The sequence below is a fragment of the Aplidium turbinatum genome, chromosome 3 (assembly GCF_918807975.1).
Source record: "Aplidium turbinatum chromosome 3, kaAplTurb1.1, whole genome shotgun sequence".
NCBI lineage: Eukaryota > Metazoa > Chordata > Ascidiacea > Aplousobranchia > Polyclinidae > Aplidium > Aplidium turbinatum.
This window is the reverse complement of record NC_137474.1, coordinates 23,039,821-23,066,003: the sequence shown is the minus strand read 5'-3', so window position 1 is coordinate 23,066,003 and position 26,183 is coordinate 23,039,821.

Sequence of the window (26,183 nt, the reverse complement as noted above, 5' to 3'; positions counted from 1 at the left end):
ATTTTTTTTTGCGAAACTATCTAATTCTTTTAGTTTGGAACTAACGTCATTAAAAATTGTCTAAGAAAGTTTTTTTACGTACTAAAAGTGAACATTATTGAAAAAAAATTGTCTTTTCAAAATCTTTTTTAAAAATTTTTCTAAGACATTTCATACAGTGAAAAATAATTTTTTTTTGCGAAACTATCTAACTCTTTTAGTTTGAAACTAACGTCATTAAAAATTGTCTAAGAAAGTTTTTTTACGTACTAAAAGTGAACATTATTGAAAAAAAATTGTCTTTTCAAAAAAATTTTTCAAAAATTTTTTAAGACGTTTCATACAGTGAATAATTTTTTTTTTGCGAAACTATCTAATTCTTTTAGTTTGGAACTAACGTCATTAAAAATTGTCTAAGAAAGTTTTTTTACGTATTAAAAGTGAACATTATTGAAAAAAAATTGTCTTTTCAAAATCTTTTTCAAAAATTTTTCCAAGACATTTCATACAGTGAAAAATAATTTTTTTTCGCGAAACTATCTAATTCTTTTAGTTTGGAACTAACGTCATTAAAAATTGTCTAAGAAAGTTTTTTTACGTACTAAAAGTAAACATTATTGAAAAAAAATTGTCTTTTCAAAAAAATTTCAAAAATTTTTCTAAGACATTTCATACAGTGAAAAATAATTTTTTTTTGCGAAACTATCTAATTCTTTTAGTTTGGAACTAACGTCATTAAAAATTGTCTAAGAAAGTTTTTTTACGTACTAAAAGTGAACATTATTGAAAAAAAATTGTCTTTTCAAAAAACATTTTCAAAAATTTTTCTAACACATTTCATACAGTGAAAAATAATTTTTTTTGCGAAACCATCTAATTCTTTTTGTTTGGAACTAACGTCATTAAAAATTGTCTAAGAAAGTTTTTTTACGTATAAAAAGTGAACATTATTGAAAAAAAATTGTCTTTTCAAAAAACTTTTTCAAAAATTTTTCCAAGACATTTCATACAGTGAAAAATAATTTTTTTTTGCGAAACTATCTAATTCTTTTAGTTTGGAACTAACGTCATTAAAAATTGTCTAAGAAAGTTTTTTTACGTACTAAAAGTGAACATTATTGAAAAATAATTGTCTTTTCAAAAAACATTTTCAAAAATTTTTCTAAGACATTTCATACAGTGAAAAATAATTTTTTTTTGCGAAACTATCTAATTCTTTTAGTTTGGAACTAACGTCATTAAAAATTGTCTAAGAAAGTTTTTTACGTACTATAAGTGAACATTATTGAAAAAAAATTGTCTTTTCAAAATCTTTTTCAAAAATTTTTCTAAAACATTTCATACAGTGAAAAATAATTTTTTTTTGCGAAACTATCTAATTCTTTTAGTTTGGAACTAACGTCATTAAAAATTGTCTAAGAAAGTTTTTTTACGTACTAAAAGTGAACATTATTGAAAAAAAATTGTCTTTTCAAAAAAACTTTTCAAAAATTTTTCTAAGACATTTCATACAGTGAAAAAGAATTTTGTTTTGCAAAACCATCTAATTCTTTTAGTTTGGAACTAACGTCATTAAAAATTGTCTAAAAAACTTTTTACGTACCAAAAGTGAACATTATTGAAAAAAAATTGTCTTTTCAAAATCTTTTTCAAAAATTTTTCTAACACATTTCATACAGTGAAAAATAATTTTTTTTGCGAAACTATCTAATTCTTTTAGTTTGGAACTAACGTCATTAAAAATTGTCTAAGAAAGTTTTTTTACATACTAAAAGTGAACATTATTGAAAAAAAATTGTCTTTTCAAAATCTTTTTTTTAAATTTTTCTAAGACATTTCATACAGTGAAAAATAATTTTTTTTTGCGAAACTATCTAATTCTTTTAGTTTGGAACTAACGTCATTAAAAATTGTCTAAGAAAGTTTTTTTACGTACTAAAAGTGAACATTATTGAAAAAAAATTGTCTTTTCAAAATCTTTTTTAAAAATTTTTCTAAGACATTTCATACAGTGAAAAATAATTTTTTTTTGCGAAACTATCTAACTCTTTTAGTTTGAAACTAACGTCATTAAAAATTGTCTAAGAAAGTTTTTTTACGTACTAAAAGTGAACATTATTGAAAAAAAATTGTCTTTTCAAAAAAATTTTTCAAAAATTTTTTAAGACGTTTCATACAGTGAATAATTTTTTTTTGCGAAACTATCTAATTCTTTTAGTTTGGAACTAACGTCATTAAAAATTGTCTAAGAAAGTTTTTTTACGTATTAAAAGTGAACATTATTGAAAAAAAATTGTCTTTTCAAAATCTTTTTCAAAAATTTTTCCAAGACATTTCATACAGTGAAAAATAATTTTTTTTCGCGAAACTATCTAATTCTTTTAGTTTGGAACTAACGTCATTAAAAATTGTCTAAGAAAGTTTTTTTACGTACTAAAAGTAAACATTATTGAAAAAAAATTGTCTTTTCAAAAAAATTTCAAAAATTTTTCTAAGACATTTCATACAGTGAAAAATAATTTTTTTTTGCGAAACTATCTAATTCTTTTAGTTTGGAACTAACGTCATTAAAAATTGTCTAAGAAAGTTTTTTTACGTACTAAAAGTGAACATTATTGAAAAAAAATTGTCTTTTCAAAAAACATTTTCAAAAATTTTTCTAACACATTTCATACAGTGAAAAATAATTTTTTTTTGCGAAACCATCTAATTCTTTTTGTTTGGAACTAACGTCATTAAAAATTGTCTAAGAAAGTTTTTTTACGTATTAAAAGTGAACATTATTGAAAAAAAATTGTCTTTTCAAAAAACTTTTTCAAAAATTTTTACAAGACATTTCATACAGTGAAAAATAATTTTTTTTTGCGAAACTATCTAATTCTTTTAGTTTGGAACTAACGTCATTAAAAATTGTCTAAGAAAGTTTTTTTACGTACTAAAAGTGAACATTATTGAAAAATAATTGTCTTTTCAAAAAACATTTTCAAAAGTTTTTCTAAGACATTTCATACAGTGAAAAATAATTTTTTTTTGCGAAACTATCTAATTCTTTTAGTTTGGAACTAACGTCATTAAAAATTGTCTAAGAAAGTTTTTTACGTACTATAAGTGAACATTATTGAAAAAAAATTGTCTTTTCAAAATCTTTTTCAAAAATTTTTCTAAAACATTTCATACAGTGAAAAATAATTTTTTTTTGCGAAACTATCTAATTCTTTTAGTTTGGAACTAACGTCATTAAAAATTGTCTAAGAAAGTTTTTTTACGTACTAAAAGTGAACATTATTGAAAAAAAATTGTCTTTTCAAAAAAATTTTTCAAAAATTTTTCTAAGACATTTCATACAGTGAAAAATAATTTTGTTTTGCAAAACCATCTAATTCTTTTAGTTTGGAACTAACGTCATTAAAAATTGTCTAAAAAACTTTTTACGTACCAAAAGTGAACATTATTGAAAAAAAATTGTCTTTTCAAAATCTTTTTCAAAAATTTTTCCAAGACATTTCATACAGTGAAAAATAATTTTTTTTGCGAAACTATCTAATTCTTTTAGTTTGGAACTAACAACATTAAAAATTGTCTAAGAAAGTTTTTTTACATACTAAAAGTGAACATTATTGAAAAAAAATTGTCTTTTCAAAATCTTTTTTAAAAATTTTTCTAAGACATTTCATACAGTGAAAAATAATTTTTTTTTGCGAAACTATCTAATTCTTTTAGTTTGGAACTAACGTCATTAAAAATTGTCTAAGAAAGTTTTTTTACGTACTAAAAGTGAACATTATTGAAAAAAAATTGTCTTTTCAAAATCTTTTTTAAAAATTTTTCTAAGACATTTCATACAGTGAAAAATAATTTTTTTTTGCGAAACTATCTAACTCTTTTAGTTTGAAACTAACGTCATTAAAAATTGTCTAAGAAAGTTTTTTTACGTACTAAAAGTGAACATTATTGAAAAAAAATTGTCTTTTCAAAAAAATTTTTCAAAAATTTTTTAAGACATTTCATACAGTGAAAAATAATTTTTTTTTGCGAAACTATCTAATTCTTTTAGTTTGGAACTAACGTCATTAAAAATTGTCTAAGAAAGTTTTTTTACGTATTAAAAGTGAACATTATTAAAAAAAGATTGTCTTTTCAAAAAAAGTTTTTCAAAAATTATTCCAAGACATTTCATACAGTGAAAAATAATTTTTTTTTGCGAAACCATCTAATTCTTTTTGTTTGGAACTAACGTCATTAAAAATTGTCTAAGAAAGTTTTTTTACGTATTAAAAGTGAACATTATTGAAAAAAAATTGTCTTTTCAAAATCTTTTTCAAAAATTTTTCTAAAACATTTCATACAGTGAAAAATAATTTTTTTTTGCGAAACTATCTAATTCTTTTAGTTTGGAACTAACGTCATTAAAAATTGTCTAAGAAAGTTTTTTTACGTACTAAAAGTGAACATTATTGAAAAAAAATTGTCTTTTCAAAAAAATTTTTCAAAAATTTTTCTAAGACATTTCATACAGTGAAAAAGAATTTTGTTTTGCAAAACCATCTAATTCTTTTAGTTTGGAACTAACGTCATTAAAAATTGTCTAAAAAACTTTTTACGTACCAAAAGTGAACAATATTGAAAAAAAATTGTCTTTTCAAAATCTTTTTCAAAAATTTTTCTAAGACATTTCATACAGTGAAAATTAATTTTTTTTGCGAAACTATCTAATTCTTTTAGTTTGGAACTAACGTCATTAAAAATTGTCTAAGAAAGTTTTTTTACATACTAAAATTGAACATTATTGAAAAAAAATTGTCTTTTCAAAATCTTTTTTAAAAATTTTTCTAAGACATTTCATACAGTGAAAAATAATTTTTTTTTGCGAAACTATCTAACTCTTTTAGTTTGAAACTAACGTCATTAAAAATTGTCTAAGAAAGTTTTTTTACGTACTAAAAGTGAACATTATTGAAAAAAAATTGTCTTTTCAAAAAAATTTTTCAAAAATTTTTTAAGACGTTTCATACAGTGAAAAATAATTTTTTTTTGCGAAACTATCTAATTCTTTTAGTTTGGAACTAACGTCATTAAAAATTGTCTAAGAAAGTTTTTTTACGTACTAAAAGTGAACATTATTGAAAAAAAATTGTCTTTTCAAAATCTTTTTCAAAAATTTTTCCAAGACATTTCATACAGTGAAAAATAATTTTTTTTCGCGAAACTATCTAATTCTTTTAGTTTGGAACTAACGTCATTAAAAATTGTCTAAGAAAGTTTTTTTACGTACTAAAAGTAAACATTATTGAAAAAAAATTGTCTTTTCAAAAAACTTTTTCAAAAATTTTTCTAAGACATTTCATACAGTGAAAAATAATTTTTTTTTGCAAAACTATCTAATTCTTTTAGTTTGGAACTAACGTCATTAAAAATTGTCTAAGAAAGTTTTTTTACGTACTAAAAGCGAACATTATTGAAAAAAAATTGTCTTTTCAAAAAAAATTTCAAAAATTTTTCTAAGACATTTCATACAGTGAAAAATAATTTTTTTTTGCGAAACTATCTAATTCTTTTAGTTTGGAACTAACGTCATTAAAAATTGTCTAAGAAAGTTTTTTTACGTACTAAAAGTGAACATTATTGAAAAAAAATTGTCTTTTCAAAAAACATTTTCAAAAATTTTTCTAACACATTTCATACAGTGAAAAATAATTTTTTTTTGCGAAACCATCTAATTCTTTTTGTTTGGAACTAACGTCATTAAAAATTGTCTAAGAAAGTTTTTTTACGTATTAAAAGTGAACATTATTGAAAAAAAATTGTCTTTTCAAAAAACTTTTTCAAAAATTTTTCCAAGACATTTCATACAGTGAAAAATAATTTTTTTTTGCGAAACTATCTAATTCTTTTAGTTTGGAACTAACGTCATTAAAAATTGTCTAAGAAAGTTTTTTTACGTACTAAAAGTGAACATTATTGAAAAATAATTGTCTTTTCAAAAAACATTTTCAAAAATTTTTCTAAGACAATTCATACAGTGAAAAATAATTTTTTTTTGCGAAACTATCTAATTCTTTTAGTTTGGAACTAACGTCATTAAAAATTGTCTAAGAAAGTTTTTTAAGTACTATAAGTGAACATTATTGAAAAAAAATTGTCTTTTCAAAATCTTTTTTAAAAATTTTTCTAAAACATTTCATACAGTGAAAAATAATTTTTTTTTGCGAAACTATCTAATTCTTTTAGTTTGGAACTAACGTCATTAAAAATTGTCTAAGAAAGTTTTTTTACGTACTAAACGTGAACATTATTGAAAAAAAATTGTCTTTTCAAAAAACTTTTCAAAAATTATTCCAAGACATTTCATACAGTGAAAAATAATTTTTTTTTGCGAAACTATCTAATTCTTTTAGTTTGAAACTAACGTCATTAAAAATTGTCTAAGAAAGTTTTTTTACGTACTAAAAGTGAACATTATTAAAAAAAGATTGTCTTTTCAAAAAAAGTTTTTCAAAAATTATTCCAAGACATTTCATACAGTGAAAAATAATTTTTTTTTGCGAAACTATCTAATTCTTTTAGTTTGGAACTAACGTCATTAAAAATTGTCTAAGAAAGTTTTTTTACGTACTAAAAGTGAACATTATTGAAAAAAAATTGTCTTTTCAAAGTCTTTTTCAAAAATTTTTCCAAGACATTTCATACAGTGAAAAATAATTTTTTTTCGCGAAACTATCTAATTCTTTTAGTTTGGAACTAACGTCATTAAAAATTGTCTAAGAAAGTTTTTTTACGTACTAAAAGTAAACATTATTGAAAAAAAATTGTCTTTTCAAAAAACTTTTTCAAAAATTTTTCTAAGACATTTCATACAGTGAAAAAGAATTTTTTTTTGCAAAACTATCTAATTCTTTTAGTTTGGAACTAACGTCATTAAAAATTGTCTAAGAAAGTTTTTTTACGTACTAAAAGCGAACATTATTGAAAAAAAATTGTCTTTTCAAAAATAATTTCAAAAGTTTTTCTAAGACATTTCATACAGTGAAAAATAATTTTTTTTTGCGAAACTATCTAATTCTTTTAGTTTGGAACTAACGTCATTAAAAATTGTCTAAGAAAGTTTTTTTACGTACTAAAAGTGAACATTATTGAAAAAAAATTGTCTTTTCAAAATCTTTTTTAAAAATTTTTCTAAGACATTTCATACAGTGAAAAATAATTTTTTTTTGCGAAACTATCTAACTCTTTTAGTTTGAAACTAACGTCATTAAAAATTGTCTAAGAAAGTTTTTTTACGTACTAAAAGTGAACATTATTGAAAAAAAATTGTCTTTTTAAAAAAATTTTTCAAAAATTTTTTAAGACGTTTCATACAGTGAATAATTTTTTTTTGCGAAACTATCTAATTCTTTTAGTTTGGAACTAACGTCATTAAAAATTGTCTAAGAAAGTTTTTTTACGTACTAAAAGTGAACATTATTGAAAAAAAATTGTCTTTTCAAAAAACATTTTCAAAAATTTTTCTAACACATTTCATACAGTGAAAAATAATTTTTTTTTGCGAAACCATCTAATTCTTTTTGTTTGGAACTAACGTCATTAAAAATTGTCTAAGAAAGTTTTTTTACGTATTAAAAGTGAACATTATTGAAAAAAAATTGTCTTTTCAAAAAACTTTTTCAAAAATTTTTCCAAGACATTTCATACAGTGAAAAATAATTTTTTTTTGCGAAACTATCTAATTCTTTTAGTTTGGAACTAACGTCATTAAAAATTGTCTAAGAAAGTTTTTTTACGTACTAAAAGTGAACATTATTGAAAAATAATTGTCTTTTCAAAAAACATTTTCAAAAATTTTTCTAAGACATTTCATACAGTGAAAAATAATTTTTTTTTGCGAAACTATCTAATTCTTTTAGTTTGGAACTAACGTCATTAAAAATTGTCTAAGAAAGTTTTTACGTACTATAAGTGAACATTATTGAAAAAAAATTGTCTTTTCAAAATCTTTTTCAAAAATTTTTCTAAAACATTTCATACAGTGAAAAATAATTTTTTTTTGCGAAACTATCTAATTCTTTTAGTTTGGAACTAACGTCATTAAAAATTGTCTAAGAAAGTTTTTTTACGTACTAAAAGTGAACATTATTGAAAAAAAATTGTCTTTTCAAAAAAACTTTTCAAAAATTTTTCTAAGACATTTCATACAGTGAAAAAGAATTTTGTTTTGCAAAACCATCTAATTCGTTTAGTTTGGAACTAACGTCATTAAAAATTGTCTAAAAAACTTTTTACGTACCAAAAGTGAACATTATTGAAAAAAAATTGTCTTTTCAAAATCTTTTTCAAAAATTTTTCTAAGACATTTCATACAGTGAAAAATAATTTTTTTTCGCGAAACTATCTAATTCTTTTAGTTTGGAACTAACGTCATTAAAAATTGTCTAAGAAAGTTTTTTAAGTACTATAAGTGAACATTATTGAAAAAAAATTGTCTTTTCAAAATCTTTTTCAAAAATTTTTCTAAAACATTTCATACAGTGAAAAATAATTTTTTTTTGCGAAACTATCTAATTCTTTTAGTTTGGAACTAACGTCATTAAAAATTGTCTAAGAAAGTTTTCTTACGTACTAAACGTGAACATTATTGAAAAAAAATTGTCTTTTCAAAAAACTTTTCAAAAATTATTCCAAGACATTTCATACAGTGAAAAATAATTTTTTTTTGCGAAACTATCTAATTCTTTTAGTTTGAAACTAACGTCATTAAAAATTGTCTAAGAAAGTTTTTTTACGTACTAAAAGTGAACATTATTAAAAAAAGATTGTCTTTTCAAAAAAAGTTTTTCAAAAATTTTTCCAAGACATTTCATACAGTGAAAAATAATTTTTTTTCGCGAAACTATCTAATTCTTTTAGTTTGGAACTAACGTCATTAAAAATTGTCTAAGAAAGTTTTTTTACGTACTAAAAGTAAACATTATTGAAAAAAAATTGTCTTTTCAAAAAACTTTTTCAAAAATTTTTCTAAGACATTTCATACAGTGAAAAATAATTTTTTTTTGCAAAACTATCTAATTCTTTTAGTTTGGAACTAACGTCATTAAAAATTGTCTAAGAAAGTTTTTTTACGTACTAAAAGCGAACATTATTGAAAAAAAATTGTCTTTTCAAAAAAAATTTCAAAAATTTTTCTAAGACATTTCATACAGTGAAAAATAATTTTTTTTTGCGAAACTATCTAATTCTTTTAGTTTGGAACTAACGTCATTAAAAATTGTCTAAGAAAGTTTTTTTACGTACTAAAAGTGAACATTATTGAAAAAAAATTGTCTTTTCAAAAAACATTTTCAAAAATTTTTCTAACACATTTCATACAGTGAAAAATAATTTTTTTTTGCGAAACTATCTAATTCTTTTTGTTTGGAACTAACGTCATTAAAAATTGTCTAAGAAAGTTTTTTTACGAATTAAAAGTTAACATTATTGAAAAAAAATTGTCTTTTCAAAAAACTTTTTCAAAAATTTTTCCAAGACATTTCATACAGTGAAAAATAATTTTTTTTTGCGAAACTATCTAATTCTTTTAGTTTGGAACTAACGTCATTAAAAATTGTCTAAGAAAGTTTTTTTACGTACTAAAAGTGAACATTATTGAAAAAAAATTGTCTTTTCAAAATCTTTTTCAAAAATTTTTCCAAGACATTTCATACAGTGAAAAATAATTTTTTTTCGCGAAACTATCTAATTCTTTTAGTTTGGAACTAACGTCATTAAAAATTGTCTAAGAAAGTTTTTTTACGTACTAAAAGTAAACATTATTGAAAAAAAATTGTCTTTTCAAAAAACTTTTTCAAAAATTTTTCTAAGACATTTCATACAGTGAAAAATAATTTTTTTTTGCAAAACTATCTAATTCTTTTAGTTTGGAACTAACGTCATTAAAAATTGTCTAAGAAAGTTTTTTTACGTACTAAAAGCGAACATTATTGAAAAAAAATTGTCTTTTCAAAAAAAATTTCAAAAATTTTTCTAAGACATTTCATACAGTGAAAAATAATTTTTTTTTGCGAAACTATCTAATTCTTTTAGTTTGGAACTAACGTCATTAAAAATTGTCTAAGAAAGTTTTTTTACGTACTAAAAGTGAACATTATTGAAAAAAAATTGTCTTTTCAAAAAACATTTTCAAAAATTTTTCTAACACATTTCATACAGTGAAAAATAATTTTGTTTTGCGAAACCATCTAATTCTTTTTGTTTGGAACTAACGTCATTAAAAATTGTCTAAGAAAGTTTTTTTACGAATTAAAAGTTAACATTATTGAAAAAAAATTGTCTTTTCAAAAAACTTTTTCAAAAATTTTTCCAAGACATTTCATACAGTGAAAAATAATTTTTTTTTGCGAAACTATCTAATTCTTTTAGTTTGGAACTAACGTCATTAAAAATTGTCTAAGAAAATTTTTTTACGTACTAAAAGTGAACATTATTGAAAAATAAGAAAACAAATCAATAGCTTTTTTTCCCTAAAGTCTGAACCTTAATTCATTTGTCCAGGCAAACACTCACAATAGTATTTCAATAAAATTTAAAATTTAATTTATGTCGTGGAACCGGTACTTCAGTTAGTTCTTCCCACTTTTGATCATAGATACGGTTTTTTTAGTTTTTCCATTCCCTTGTCACCTATTTCTGCCGCATTGAATGCTTAACCTTTTGCGTATGCTAGTTTTGCATGATGATGTAATAGAAGCGTTTGTTCTAGCTTTCACCGACAAAGCATTTCTGTTATCCTCCTGATTAGTAAATTTTATTTGAATTTTCAACTGTTTGCCTTTACTTAATCAAGCTAGGTCAAATTATAGTATTCGAAAGTTGCGTTTTTGCTAAAAAAATGAAGAAAAGGAAAAGAAAAAAAGAAAAGAACATGGAAGACATGAACATTTTATCTAATTAATACCGTATGTAAATTTTCGTTCGTTTTGGTACAGTTATGCTGACAGTGACATCTATTAATTTTGTAGGCTAATTTTTGTTTCAAGTAATTTTGTTTCGATCCAGTTGTGCTGAAGAGTTCTAATGAACGAAAACCGGTTCCACGACATAAATTAAATTTTAAATTTTATTGAAATACTATTGTGAGTGTTTGCCTGGACAAATGAATTAAGGTTCAGACTTTAGGGAAAAAAAGCTATTGATTTGTTTTCTTAGTGATATGCTTTCTGTATTAGGTAGATCGCCCATTTGAGGAAGTGTCATAGTAACAGATCACCTTTTCCAGTTAGTTCTTCCCACTTTTGAATATTGAAAAATAATTGTCTTTTCAAAAAACATTTTCAAAAATTTTTCTAAGACATTTCATACAGTGAAAAATAATTTTTTTTTGCGAAACTATCTAATTCTTTTAGTTTGGAACTAACGTCATTAAAAATTGTCTAAGAAAGTTTTTTACGTACTATAAGTGAACATTATTGAAAAAAAATTGTCTTTTCAAAATCTTTTTCAAAAATTTTTCTAAAACATTTCATACAGTGAAAAATAATTTTTTTTTGCGAAACTATCTAATTCTTTTAGTTTGGAACTAACGTCATTAAAAATTGTCTAAGAAAGTTTTTTTACGTACTAAACGTGAACATTATTGAAAAAAAATTGTCTTTTCAAAAAACTTTTCAAAAATTATTCCAAGACATTTCATACAGTGAAAAATAATTTTTTTTTGCGAAACTATCTAATTCTTTTAGTTTGAAACTAACGTCATTAAAAATTGTCTAAGAAAGTTTTTTTACGTACTAAAAGTGAACATTATTAAAAAAAAATTGTCTTTTCAAAAAAAATTTTTCAAAAATTATTCCAAGACATTTCATACAGTGAAAAATAATTTTTATTTGCGAAACTATCTAATTCTTTTAGTTTGAAACTAACGTCATTAAAAATTGTCTAAGAAAGTTTTTTTACGTACTAAACGTGAACATTATTGAAAAAAAATTGTCTTTTCAAAAAACTTTTCAAAAATTATTCCAAGACATTTCATACAGTAAAAAAGAATTTTTTTTGCGAAACTATCTAATTCTTTTAGTTTGGAACTAACGTCATTAAAAATTGTCTAAGAAAGTTTTTTTACGTACTAAAAGTGAACATTATTAAAAAAAAATTGTCTTTTCAAAAAAAATTTTTCAAAAATTATTCCAAGACATTTCATACAGTGAAAAATAATTTTTATTTGCGAAACTATCTAATTCTTTTAGTTTGAATCTAACGTCATTAAAAATTGTCTAAGAAAGTTTTTTTACGTACTAAAAGTGAACATTATTGAAAAAAAATTGTCTTTTCAAAAAACATTTTCAAAAATTTTTCTAACACATTTCATACAGTGAAAAATAATTTTTTTTTGCGAAACCATCTAATTCTTTTTGTTTGGAACTAACGTCATTAAAAATTGTCTAAGAAAGTTTTTTTACGAATTAAAAGTTAACATTATTGAAAAAAAATTGTCTTTTCAAAAAACTTTTTCAAAAATTTTTCCAAGACATTTCATACAGTGAAAAATAATTTTTTTTTGCGAAACTATCTAATTCTTTTAGTTTGGAACTAACGTCATTAAAAATTGTCTAAGAAAATTTTTTTACGTACTAAAAGTGAACATTATTGAAAAATAAGAAAACAAATCAATAGCTTTTTTTCCCTAAAGTCTGAACCTTAATTCATTTGTCCAGGCAAACACTCACAATAGTATTTCAATAAAATTTAAAATTTAATTTATGTCGTGGAACCGGTACTTCAGTTAGTTCTTCCCACTTTTGATCATAGATACGGTTTTTTTAGTTTTTCCATTCCCTTGTCACCTATTTCTGCCGCATTGAATGCTTAACCTTTTGCGTATGCTAGTTTTGCATGATGATGTAATAGAAGCGTTTGTTCTAGCTTTCACCGACAAAGCATTTCTGTTATCCTCCTGATTAGTAAATTTTATTTGAATTTTCAACTGTTTGCCTTTACTTAATCAAGCTAGGTCAAATTATAGTATTCGAAAGTTGCGTTTTTGCTAAAAAAATGAAGAAAAGGAAAAGAAAAAAAGAAAAGAACATGGAAGACATGAACATTTTATCTAATTAATACCGTATGTAAATTTTCGTTCGTTTTGGTACAGTTATGCTGACAGTGACATCTATTAATTTTGTAGGCTAATTTTTGTTTCAAGTAATTTTGTTTCGATCCAGTTGTGCTGAAGAGTTCTAATGAACGAAAACCGGTTCCACGACATAAATTAAATTTTAAATTTTATTGAAATACTATTGTGAGTGTTTGCCTGGACAAATGAATTAAGGTTCAGACTTTAGGGAAAAAAAGCTATTGATTTGTTTTCTTAGTGATATGCTTTCTGTATTAGGTAGATCGCCCATTTGAGGAAGTGTCATAGTAACAGATCACCTTTTCCAGTTAGTTCTTCCCACTTTTGAATATTGAAAAATAATTGTCTTTTCAAAAAACATTTTCAAAAATTTTTCTAAGACATTTCATACAGTGAAAAATAATTTTTTTTTGCGAAACTATCTAATTCTTTTAGTTTGGAACTAACGTCATTAAAAATTGTCTAAGAAAGTTTTTTACGTACTATAAGTGAACATTATTGAAAAAAAATTGTCTTTTCAAAATCTTTTTCAAAAATTTTTCTAAAACATTTCATACAGTGAAAAATAATTTTTTTTTGCGAAACTATCTAATTCTTTTAGTTTGGAACTAACGTCATTAAAAATTGTCTAAGAAAGTTTTTTTACGTACTAAACGTGAACATTATTGAAAAAAAATTGTCTTTTCAAAAAACTTTTCAAAAATTATTCCAAGACATTTCATACAGTGAAAAATAATTTTTATTTGCGAAACTATCTAATTCTTTTAGTTTGAAACTAACGTCATTAAAAATTGTCTAAGAAAGTTTTTTTACGTACTAAACGTGAACATTATTGAAAAAAAATTGTCTTTTCAAAAAACTTTTCAAAAATTATTCCAAGACATTTCATACAGTAAAAAAGAATTTTTTTTGCGAAACTATCTAATTCTTTTAGTTTGGAACTAACGTCATTAAAAATTGTCTAAGAAAGTTTTTTTACGTACTAAAAGTGAACATTATTGAAAAAAAATTGTCTTTTCAAAAAAATTTTTCAAAAATTTTTCTAAGACATTTCATACAGTGAAAAAGAATTTTGTTTTGCAAAACCATCTAATTCTTTTAGTTTGGAACTAACGTCATTAAAAATTGTCTAAAAAACTTTTTTACGTACCAAAAGTGAACATTATTGAAAAAAAATTGTCTTTTCAAAGTCTTTTACAAAAATTTTTCTAAGACATTTCATACAGTGAAAAATAATTTTTTTTGCGAAACTATCTAATTCTTTTAGTTTGGAACTAACGTCATTAAAAATTGTCTAAGAAAGTTTTTTTACGTACTAAAAGTGAACATTATTGAAAAAAAATTGTCTTTTCAAAATCTTTTTTAAAAATTTTTCTAAGACATTTCATACAGTGAAAAATAATTTTTTTTTTGCGAAACTATCTAATTCTTTTAGTTTGGAACTAACGTCATTAAAAATTGTCTAAGAAAGTTTTTTTACGTACTAAAAGTGAACATTATTGAAAAAAAATTGTCTTTTCAAAATCTTTTTCAAAAATTTTTCCAAGACATTTCATACAGTGAAAAATAATTTTTTTTCGCGAAACTATCTAATTCTTTTAGTTTGGAACTAACGTCATTAAAAATTGTCTAAGAAAGTTTTTTTACGTACTAAAAGTAAACATTATTGAAAAAAAATTGTCTTTTCAAAAAACTTTTTCAAAAATTTTTCTAAGACATTTCATACAGTGAAAAAGAATTTTTTTTTGCAAAACTATCTAATTCTTTTAGTTTGGAACTAACGTCATTAAAAATTGTCTAAGAAAGTTTTTTTACGTACTAAAAGCGAACATTATTGAAAAAAAATTGTCTTTTCAAAAAAAATTTCAAAAATTTTTCTAAGACATTTCATACAGTGAAAAATAATTTTTTTTTGCGAAACTATCTAATTCTTTTAGTTTGGAACTAACGTCATTAAAAATTGTCTAAGAAAGTTTTTTTACGTACTAAAAGTGAACATTATTGAAAAAAAATTGTCTTTTCAAAAAAATTTTTCAAAAATTTTTCTAAGACATTTCATACAGTGAAAAAGAATTTTGTTTTGCAAAACCATCTAATTCTTTTAGTTTGGAACTAACGTCATTAAAAATTGTCTAAAAAACTTTTTACGTACCAAAAGTGAACATTATTGAAAAAAAATTGTCTTTTCAAAATCTTTTTCAAAAATTTTTCCAAGACATTTCATACAGTGAAAAATAATTTTTTTTGCGAAACTATCTAATTCTTTTAGTTTGGAACTAACAACATTAAAAATTGTCTAAGAAAGTTTTTTTACGTACTAAAAGTGAACATTATTGAAAAAAAATTGTCTTTTCAAAACCTTTTTTAAAAATTTTTCTAAGACATTTCATACAGTGAAAAATAATTTTTTTTTGCGAAACTATCTAACTCTTTTAGTTTGAAACTAACGTCATTAAAAATTGTCTAAGAAAGTTTTTTTACGTACTAAAAGTGAACATTATTGAAAAAAAATTGTCTTTTCAAAAAACATTTTCAAAAATTTTTCTAACACATTTCATACAGTGAAAAATAATTTTTTTTTGCGAAACCATCTAATTCTTTTTGTTTGGAACTAACGTCATTAAAAATTGTCTAAGAAAGTTTTTTTACGAATTAAAAGTTAACATTATTGAAAAAAAATTGTCTTTTCAAAAAACTTTTTCAAAAATTTTTCCAAGACATTTCATACAGTGAAAAATAATTTTTTTTTGCGAAACTATCTAATTCTTTTAGTTTGGAACTAACGTCATTAAAAATTGTCTAAGAAAATTTTTTTACGTACTAAAAGTGAACATTATTGAAAAATAAGAAAACAAATCAATAGCTTTTTTTCCCTAAAGTCTGAACCTTAATTCATTTGTCCAGGCAAACACTCACAATAGTATTTCAATAAAATTTAAAATTTAATTTATGTCGTGGAACCGGTACTTCAGTTAGTTCTTCCCACTTTTGATCATAGATACGGTTTTTTTAGTTTTTCCATTCCCTTGTCACCTATTTCTGCCGCATTGAATGCTTAACCTTTTGCGTATGCTAGTTTTGCATGATGATGTAATAGAAGCGTTTGTTCTAGCTTTCACCGACAAAGCATTTCTGTTATCCTCCTGATTAGTAAATTTTATTTGAATTTTCAACTGTTTGCCTTTACTTAATCAAGCTAGGTCAAATTATAGTATTCGAAAGTTGCGTTTTTGCTAAAAAAATGAAGAAAAGGAAAAGAAAAAAAGAAAAGAACATGGAAGACATGAACATTTTATCTAATTAATACCGTATGTAAATTTTCGTTCGTTTTGGTACAGTTATGCTGACAGTGACATCTATTAATTTTGTAGGCTAATTTTTGTTTCAAGTAATTTTGTTTCGATCCAGTTGTGCTGAAGAGTTCTAATGAACGAAAACCGGTTCCACGACATAAATTAAATTTTAAATTTTATTGAAATACTATTGTGAGTGTTTGCCTGGACAAATGAATTAAGGTTCAGACTTTAGGGAAAAAAAGCTATTGATTTGTTTTCTTAGTGATATGCTTTCTGTATTAGGTAGATCGCCCATTTGAGGAAGTGTCATAGTAACAGATCACCTTTTCCAGTTAGTTCTTCCCACTTTTGAATATTGAAAAATAATTGTCTTTTCAAAAAACATTTTCAAAAATTTTTCTAAGACATTTCATACAGTGAAAAATAATTTTTTTTTGCGAAACTATCTAATTCTTTTAGTTTGGAACTAACGTCATTAAAAATTGTCTAAGAAAGTTTTTTACGTACTATAAGTGAACATTATTGAAAAAAAATTGTCTTTTCAAAATCTTTTTCAAAAATTTTTCTAAAACATTTCATACAGTGAAAAATAATTTTTTTTTGCGAAACTATCTAATTCTTTTAGTTTGGAACTAACGTCATTAAAAATTGTCTAAGAAAGTTTTTTTACGTACTAAACGTGAACATTATTGAAAAAAAATTGTCTTTTCAAAAAACTTTTCAAAAATTATTCCAAGACATTTCATACAGTGAAAAATAATTTTTTTTTGCGAAACTATCTAATTCTTTTAGTTTGAAACTAACGTCATTAAAAATTGTCTAAGAAAGTTTTTTTACGTACTAAAAGTGAACATTATTAAAAAAAAATTGTCTTTTCAAAAAAAATTTTTCAAAAATTATTCCAAGACATTTCATACAGTGAAAAATAATTTTTATTTGCGAAACTATCTAATTCTTTTAGTTTGAAACTAACGTCATTAAAAATTGTCTAAGAAAGTTTTTTTACGTACTAAACGTGAACATTATTGAAAAAAAATTGTCTTTTCAAAAAACTTTTCAAAAATTATTCCAAGACATTTCATACAGTAAAAAAGAATTTTTTTTGCGAAACTATCTAATTCTTTTAGTTTGGAACTAACGTCATTAAAAATTGTCTAAGAAAGTTTTTTTACGTACTAAAAGTGAACATTATTAAAAAAAAATTGTCTTTTCAAAAAAAATTTTTCAAAAATTATTCCAAGACATTTCATACAGTGAAAAATAATTTTTATTTGCGAAACTATCTAATTCTTTTAGTTTGAATCTAACGTCATTAAAAATTGTCTAAGAAAGTTTTTTTACGTACTAAAAGTGAACATTATTGAAAAAAAATTGTCTTTTCAAAAAACTTTTTCAAAAATTTTTTTAAGACATTTCATACAGTAAAAAATAATTTTTTTTTGCGAAACTATCTAATTCTTTTAGTTTGGAACTAACGTCATTAAAAATTGTCTAAGAAAGTTTTTTTACGTACTAAAAGTGAACATTATTGAAAAAAAATTGTCTTTTCAAAAAAATTTTTCAAAAATTTTTCTAAGACATTTCATACAGTGAAAAAGAATTTTGTTTTGCAAAACCATCTAATTCTTTTAGTTTGGAACTAACGTCATTAAAAATTGTCTAAAAAACTTTTTTACGTACCAAAAGTGAACATTATTGAAAAAAAATTGTCTTTTCAAAGTCTTTTTCAAAAATTTTTCTAAGACATTTCATACAGTGAAAAATAATTTTTTTTGCGAAACTATCTAATTCTTTTAGTTTGGAACTAACGTCATTAAAAATTGTCTAAGAAAGTTTTTTTACGTACTAAAAGTGAACATTATTGAAAAAAAATTGTCTTTTCAAAATCTTTTTTAAAAATTTTTCTAAGACATTTCATACAGTGAAAAATAATTTTTTTTTTGCGAAACTATCTAATTCTTTTAGTTTGGAACTAACGTCATTAAAAATTGTCTAAGAAAGTTTTTTTACGTACTAAAAGTGAACATTATTGAAAAAAAATTGTCTTTTCAAAATCTTTTTCAAAAATTTTTCCAAGACATTTCATACAGTGAAAAATAATTTTTTTTCGCGAAACTATCTAATTCTTTTAGTTTGGAACTAACGTCATTAAAAATTGTCTAAGAAAGTTTTTTTACGTACTAAAAGTAAACATTATTGAAAAAAAATTGTCTTTTCAAAAAACTTTTTCAAAAATTTTTCTAAGACATTTCATACAGTGAAAAAGAATTTTTTTTTGCAAAACTATCTAATTCTTTTAGTTTGGAACTAACGTCATTAAAAATTGTCTAAGAAAGTTTTTTTACGTACTAAAAGCGAACATTATTGAAAAAAAATTGTCTTTTCAAAAAAAATTTCAAAAATTTTTCTAAGACATTTCATACAGTGAAAAATAATTTTTTTTTGCGAAACTATCTAATTCTTTTAGTTTGGAACTAACGTCATTAAAAATTGTCTAAGAAAGTTTTTTTACGTACTAAAAGTGAACATTATTGAAAAAAAATTGTCTTTTCAAAAAAATTTTTCAAAAATTTTTCTAAGACATTTCATACAGTGAAAAAGAATTTTGTTTTGCAAAACCATCTAATTCTTTTAGTTTGGAACTAACGTCATTAAAAATTGTCTAAAAAACTTTTTACGTACCAAAAGTGAACATTATTGAAAAAAAATTGTCTTTTCAAAATCTTTTTCAAAAATTTTTCCAAGACATTTCATACAGTGAAAAATAATTTTTTTTGCGAAACTATCTAATTCTTTTAGTTTGGAACTAACAACATTAAAAATTGTCTAAGAAAGTTTTTTTACGTACTAAAAGTGAACATTATTGAAAAAAAATTGTCTTTTCAAAATCTTTTTTAAAAATTTTTCTAAGACATTTCATACAGTGAAAAATAATTTTTTTTTGCGAAACTATCTAACTCTTTTAGTTTGAAACTAACGTCATTAAAAATTGTCTAAGAAAGTTTTTTTACGTACTAAAAGTGAACATTATTGAAAAAAAATTGTCTTTTCAAAAAAATTTTTCAAAAATTTTTTAAGACATTTCATACAGTGAAAAATAATTTTTTTTTGCGAAACTATCTAATTCTTTTAGTTTGGAACTAACGTCATTAAAAATTGTCTAAGAAAGTTTTTTTACGTATTAAAAGTGAACATTATTAAAAAAAGATTGTCTTTTCAAAAAAAGTTTTTCAAAAATTATTCCAAGACATTTCATACAGTGAAAAATAATTTTTTTTTGCGAAACCATCTAATTCTTTTTGTTTGGAACTAACGTCATTAAAAATTGTCTAAGAAAGTTTTTTTACGTATTAAAAGTGAACATTATTGAAAAAAAATTGTCTTTTCAAAATCTTTTTCAAAAATTTTTCTAAAACATTTCATACAGTGAAAAATAATTTTTTTTTGCGAAACTATCTAATTCTTTTAGTTTGGAACTAACGTCATTAAAAATTGTCTAAGAAAGTTTTTTTACGTACTAAAAGTGAACATTATTGAAAAAAAATTGTCTTTTCAAAAAAATTTTTCAAAAATTTTTCTAAGACATTTCATACAGTGAAAAAGAATTTTGTTTTGCAAAACCATCTAATTCTTTTAGTTTGGAACTAACGTCATTAAAAATTGTCTAAAAAACTTTTTACGTACCAAAAGTGAACATTATTGAAAAAAAATTGTCTTTTCAAAATCTTTTTCAAAAATTTTTCTAAGACATTTCATACAGTGAAAATTAATTTTTTTTTGCGAAACTATCTAATTCTTTTAGTTTGGAACTAACGTCATTAAAAATTGTCTAAGAAAGTTTTTTTACATACTAAAAGTGAACATTATTGAAAAAAAATTGTCTTTTCAAAATCTTTTTTAAAAATTTTTCTAAGACATTTCATACAGTGAAAAATAATTTTTTTTTGCGAAACTATCTAACTCTTTTAGTTTGAAACTAACGTCATTAAAAATTGTCTAAGAAAGTTTTTTTACGTACTAAAAGTGAACATTATTGAAAAAAAATTGTCTTTTCAAAAAAATTTTTCAAAAATTTTTTAAGACGTTTCATACAGTGAAAAATAATTTTTTTTTGCGAAACTATCTAATTCTTTTAGTTTGGAACTAACGTCATTAAAAATTGTCTAAGAAAGTTTTTTTACGTACTAAAAGTGAACATTATTGAAAAAAAATTGTCTTTTCAAAATCTTTTTCAAAAATTTTTCCAAGACATTTCATACAGTGAAAAATAATTTTTTTTCGCGAAACTATCTAATTCTTTTAGTTTGGAACTAACGTCATTAAAAATTGTCTAAGAAAGTTTTTTTACGTACTAAAAGTAAACATTATTGAAAAAAAATTGTCTTTTCAAAAAACTTTTTCAAAAATTTTTCTAAGACATTTCATACAGTGAAAAATAATTTTTTTTTGCAAAACTATCTAATTCTTTTAGTTTGGAACTAACGTCATTAAAAATTGTCTAAGAAAGTTTTTTTACGTACTAAAAGCGAACATTATTGAAAAAAAATTGTCTTTTCAAAAAAAATTTCAAAAATTTTTCTAAGACATTTCATACAGTGAAAAATAATTTTTTTTTGCGAAACTATCTAATTCTTTTAGTTTGGAACTAACGTCATTAAAAATTGTCTAAGAAAGTTTTTTTACGTACTAAAAGTGAACATTATTGAAAAAAAATTGTCTTTTCAAAAAACATTTTCAAAAATTTTTCTAAGACATTTCATACAGTGAAAAATAATTTTTTTTTGCGAAACTATCTAATTCTTTTAGTTTGGAACTAACGTCATTAAAAATTGTCTAAGAAAGTTTTTTTACGTACTAAAAGTGAACATTATTGAAAAAAAATTGTCTTTTCAAAATCTTTTTTAAAAATTTTTCTAAGACATTTCATACAGTGAAAAATAATTTTTTTTTGCGAAACTATCTAACTCTTTTAGTTTGAAACTAACGTCATTAAAAATTGTCTAAGAAAGTTTTTTTACGTACTAAAAGTGAACATTATTGAAAAAAAATTGTCTTTTCAAAAAAATTTTTCAAAAATTTTTTAAGACGTTTCATACAGTGAATAATTTTTTTTTTGCGAAACTATCTAATTCTTTTAGTTTGGAACTAACGTCATTAAAAATTGTCTAAGAAAGTTTTTTTACGTATTAAAAGTGAACATTATTGAAAAAAAATTGTCTTTTCAAAATCTTTTTCAAAAATTTTTCCAAGACATTTCATACAGTGAAAAATAATTTTTTTTCGCGAAACTATCTAATTCTTTTAGTTTGGAACTAACGTCATTAAAAATTGTCTAAGAAAGTTTTTTTACGTACTAAAAGTAAACATTATTGAAAAAAAATTGTCTTTTCAAAAAAATTTCAAAAATTTTTCTAAGACATTTCATACAGTGAAAAATAATTTTTTTTTGCGAAACTATCTAATTCTTTTAGTTTGGAACTAACGTCATTAAAAATTGTCTAAGAAAGTTTTTTTACGTACTAAAAGTGAACATTATTGAAAAAAAATTGTCTTTTCAAAAAACATTTTCAAAAATTTTTCTAACACATTTCATACAGTGAAAAATAATTTTTTTTTGCGAAACCATCTAATTCTTTTTGTTTGGAACTAACGTCATTAAAAATTGTCTAAGAAAGTTTTTTTACGTATTAAAAGTGAACATTATTGAAAAAAAATTGTCTTTTCAAAAAACTTTTTCAAAAATTTTTCCAAGACATTTCATACAGTGAAAAATAATTTTTTTTTGCGAAACTATCTAATTCTTTTAGTTTGGAACTAACGTCATTAAAAATTGTCTAAGAAAGTTTTTTTACGTACTAAAAGTGAACATTATTGAAAAATAATTGTCTTTTCAAAAAACATTTTCAAAAATTTTTCTAAGACATTTCATACAGTGAAAAATAATTTTCTTTTGCGAAACTATCTAATTCTTTTAGTTTGGAACTAACGTCATTAAAAATTGTCTAAGAAAGTTTTTTACGTACTATAAGTGAACATTATTGAAAAAAAATTGTCTTTTCAAAATCTTTTTCAAAAATTTTTCTAAAACATTTCATACAGTGAAAAATAATTTTTTTTTGCGAAACTATCTAATTCTTTTAGTTTGGAACTAACGTCATTAAAAATTGTCTAAGAAAGTTTTTTTACGTACTAAAAGTGAACATTATTGAAAAAAAATTGTCTTTTCAAAAAAACTTTTCAAAAATTTTTCTAAGACATTTCATACAGTGAAAAAGAATTTTGTTTTGCAAAACCATCTAATTCTTTTAGTTTGGAACTAACGTCATTAAAAATTGTCTAAAAAACTTTTTACGTACCAAAAGTGAACATTATTGAAAAAAAATTGTCTTTTCAAAATCTTTTTCAAAAATTTTTCTAACACATTTCATACAGTGAAAAATAATTTTTTTTGCGAAACTATCTAATTCTTTTAGTTTGGAACTAACGTCATTAAAAATTGTCTAAGAAAGTTTTTTTACATACTAAAAGTGAACATTATTGAAAAAAAATTGTCTTTTCAAAATCTTTTTTTTAAATTTTTCTAAGACATTTCATACAGTGAAAAATAATTTTTTTTTGCGAAACTATCTAATTCTTTTAGTTTGGAACTAACGTCATTAAAAATTGTCTAAGAAAGTTTTTTTACGTACTAAAAGTGAACATTATTGAAAAAAAATTGTCTTTTCAAAATCTTTTTTAAAAATTTTTCTAAGACATTTCATACAGTGAAAAATAATTTTTTTTTGCGAAACTATCTAACTCTTTTAGTTTGAAACTAACGTCATTAAAAATTGTCTAAGAAAGTTTTTTTACGTACTAAAAGTGAACATTATTGAAAAAAAATTGTCTTTTCAAAAAAATTTTTCAAAAATTTTTTAAGACGTTTCATACAGTGAATAATTTTTTTTTGCGAAACTATCTAATTCTTTTAGTTTGGAACTAACGTCATTAAAAATTGTCTAAGAAAGTTTTTTTACGTATTAAAAGTGAACATTATTGAAAAAAAATTGTCTTTTCAAAATCTTTTTCAAAAATTTTTCCAAGACATTTCATACAGTGAAAAATAATTTTTTTTCGCGAAACTATCTAATTCTTTTAGTTTGGAACTAACGTCATTAAAAATTGTCTAAGAAAGTTTTTTTACGTACTAAAAGTAAACATTATTGAAAAAAAATTGTCTTTTCAAAAAAATTTCAAAAATTTTTCTAAGACATTTCATACAGTGAAAAATAATTTTTTTTTGCGAAACTATCTAATTCTTTTAGTTTGGAACTAACGTCATTAAAAATTGTCTAAGAAAGTTTTTTTACGTACTAAAAGTGAACATTATTGAAAAAAAATTGTCTTTTCAAAAAACATTTTCAAAAATTTTTCTAACACATTTCATACAGTGAAAAATAATTTTTTTTTGCGAAACCATCTAATTCTTTTTGTTTGGAACTAACGTCATTAAAAATTGTCTAAGAAAGTTTTTTTACGTATTAAAAGTGAACATTATTGAAAAAAAATTGTCTTTTCAAAAAACTTTTTCAAAAATTTTTCCAAGACATTTCATACAGTGAAAAATAATTTTTTTTTGCGAAACTATCTAATTCTTTTAGTTTGGAACTAACGTCATTAAAAATTGTCTAAGAAAGTTTTTTTACGTACTAAAAGTGAACATTATTGAAAAATAATTGTCTTTTCAAAAAACATTTTCAAAAGTTTTTCTAAGACATTTCATACAGTGAAAAATAATTTTTTTTTGCGAAACTATCTAATTCTTTTAGTTTGGAACTAACGTCATTAAAAATTGTCTAAGAAAGTTTTTTACGTACTATAAGTGAACATTATTGAAAAAAAATTGTCTTTTCAAAATCTTTTTCAAAAATTTTTCTAAAACATTTCATACAGTGAAAAATAATTTTTTTTTGCGAAACTATCTAATTCTTTTAGTTTGGAACTAACGTCATTAAAAATTGTCTAAGAAAGTTTTTTTACGTACTAAAAGTGAACATTATTGAAAAAAAATTGTCTTTTCAAAAAAATTTTTCAAAAATTTTTCTAAGACATTTCATACAGTGAAAAATAATTTTGTTTTGCAAAACCATCTAATTCTTTTAGTTTGGAACTAACGTCATTAAAAATTGTCTAAAAAACTTTTTACGTACCAAAAGTGAACATTATTGAAAAAAAATTGTCTTTTCAAAATCTTTTTCAAAAATTTTTCCAAGACATTTCATACAGTGAAAAATAATTTTTTTTGCGAAACTATCTAATTCTTTTAGTTTGGAACTAACAACATTAAAAATTGTCTAAGAAAGTTTTTTTACATACTAAAAGTGAACATTATTGAAAAAAAATTGTCTTTTCAAAATCTTTTTTAAAAATTTTTCTAAGACATTTCATACAGTGAAAAATAATTTTTTTTTGCGAAACTATCTAATTCTTTTAGTTTGGAACTAACGTCATTAAAAATTGTCTAAGAAAGTTTTTTTACGTACTAAAAGTGAACATTATTGAAAAAAAATTGTCTTTTCAAAATCTTTTTTAAAAATTTTTCTAAGACATTTCATACAGTGAAAAATAATTTTTTTTTGCGAAACTATCTAACTCTTTTAGTTTGAAACTAACGTCATTAAAAATTGTCTAAGAAAGTTTTTTTACGTACTAAAAGTGAACATTATTGAAAAAAAATTGTCTTTTCAAAAAAATTTTTCAAAAATTTTTTAAGACATTTCATACAGTGAAAAATAATTTTTTTTTGCGAAACTATCTAATTCTTTTAGTTTGGAACTAACGTCATTAAAAATTGTCTAAGAAAGTTTTTTTACGTATTAAAAGTGAACATTATTAAAAAAAGATTGTCTTTTCAAAAAAAGTTTTTCAAAAATTATTCCAAGACATTTCATACAGTGAAAAATAATTTTTTTTTGCGAAACCATCTAATTCTTTTTGTTTGGAACTAACGTCATTAAAAATTGTCTAAGAAAGTTTTTTTACGTATTAAAAGTGAACATTATTGAAAAAAAATTGTCTTTTCAAAATCTTTTTCAAAAATTTTTCTAAAACATTTCATACAGTGAAAAATAATTTTTTTTTGCGAAACTATCTAATTCTTTTAGTTTGGAACTAACGTCATTAAAAATTGTCTAAGAAAGTTTTTTTACGTACTAAAAGTGAACATTATTGAAAAAAAATTGTCTTTTCAAAAAAACTTTTCAAAAATTTTTCTAAGACATTTCATACAGTGAAAAAGAATTTTGTTTTGCAAAACCATCTAATTCTTTTAGTTTGGAACTAACGTCATTAAAAATTGTCTAAAAAACTTTTTACGTACCAAAAGTGAACAATATTGAAAAAAAATTGTCTTTTCAAAATCTTTTTCAAAAATTTTTCTAAGACATTTCATACAGTGAAAATTAATTTTTTTTGCGAAACTATCTAATTCTTTTAGTTTGGAACTAACGTCATTAAAAATTGTCTAAGAAAGTTTTTTTACATACTAAAATTGAACATTATTGAAAAAAAATTGTCTTTTCAAAATCTTTTTTAAAAATTTTTCTAAGACATTTCATACAGTGAAAAATAATTTTTTTTTGCGAAACTATCTAACTCTTTTAGTTTGAAACTAACGTCATTAAAAATTGTCTAAGAAAGTTTTTTTACGTACTAAAAGTGAACATTATTGAAAAAAAATTGTCTTTTCAAAAAAATTTTTCAAAAATTTTTTAAGACGTTTCATACAGTGAAAAATAATTTTTTTTTGCGAAACT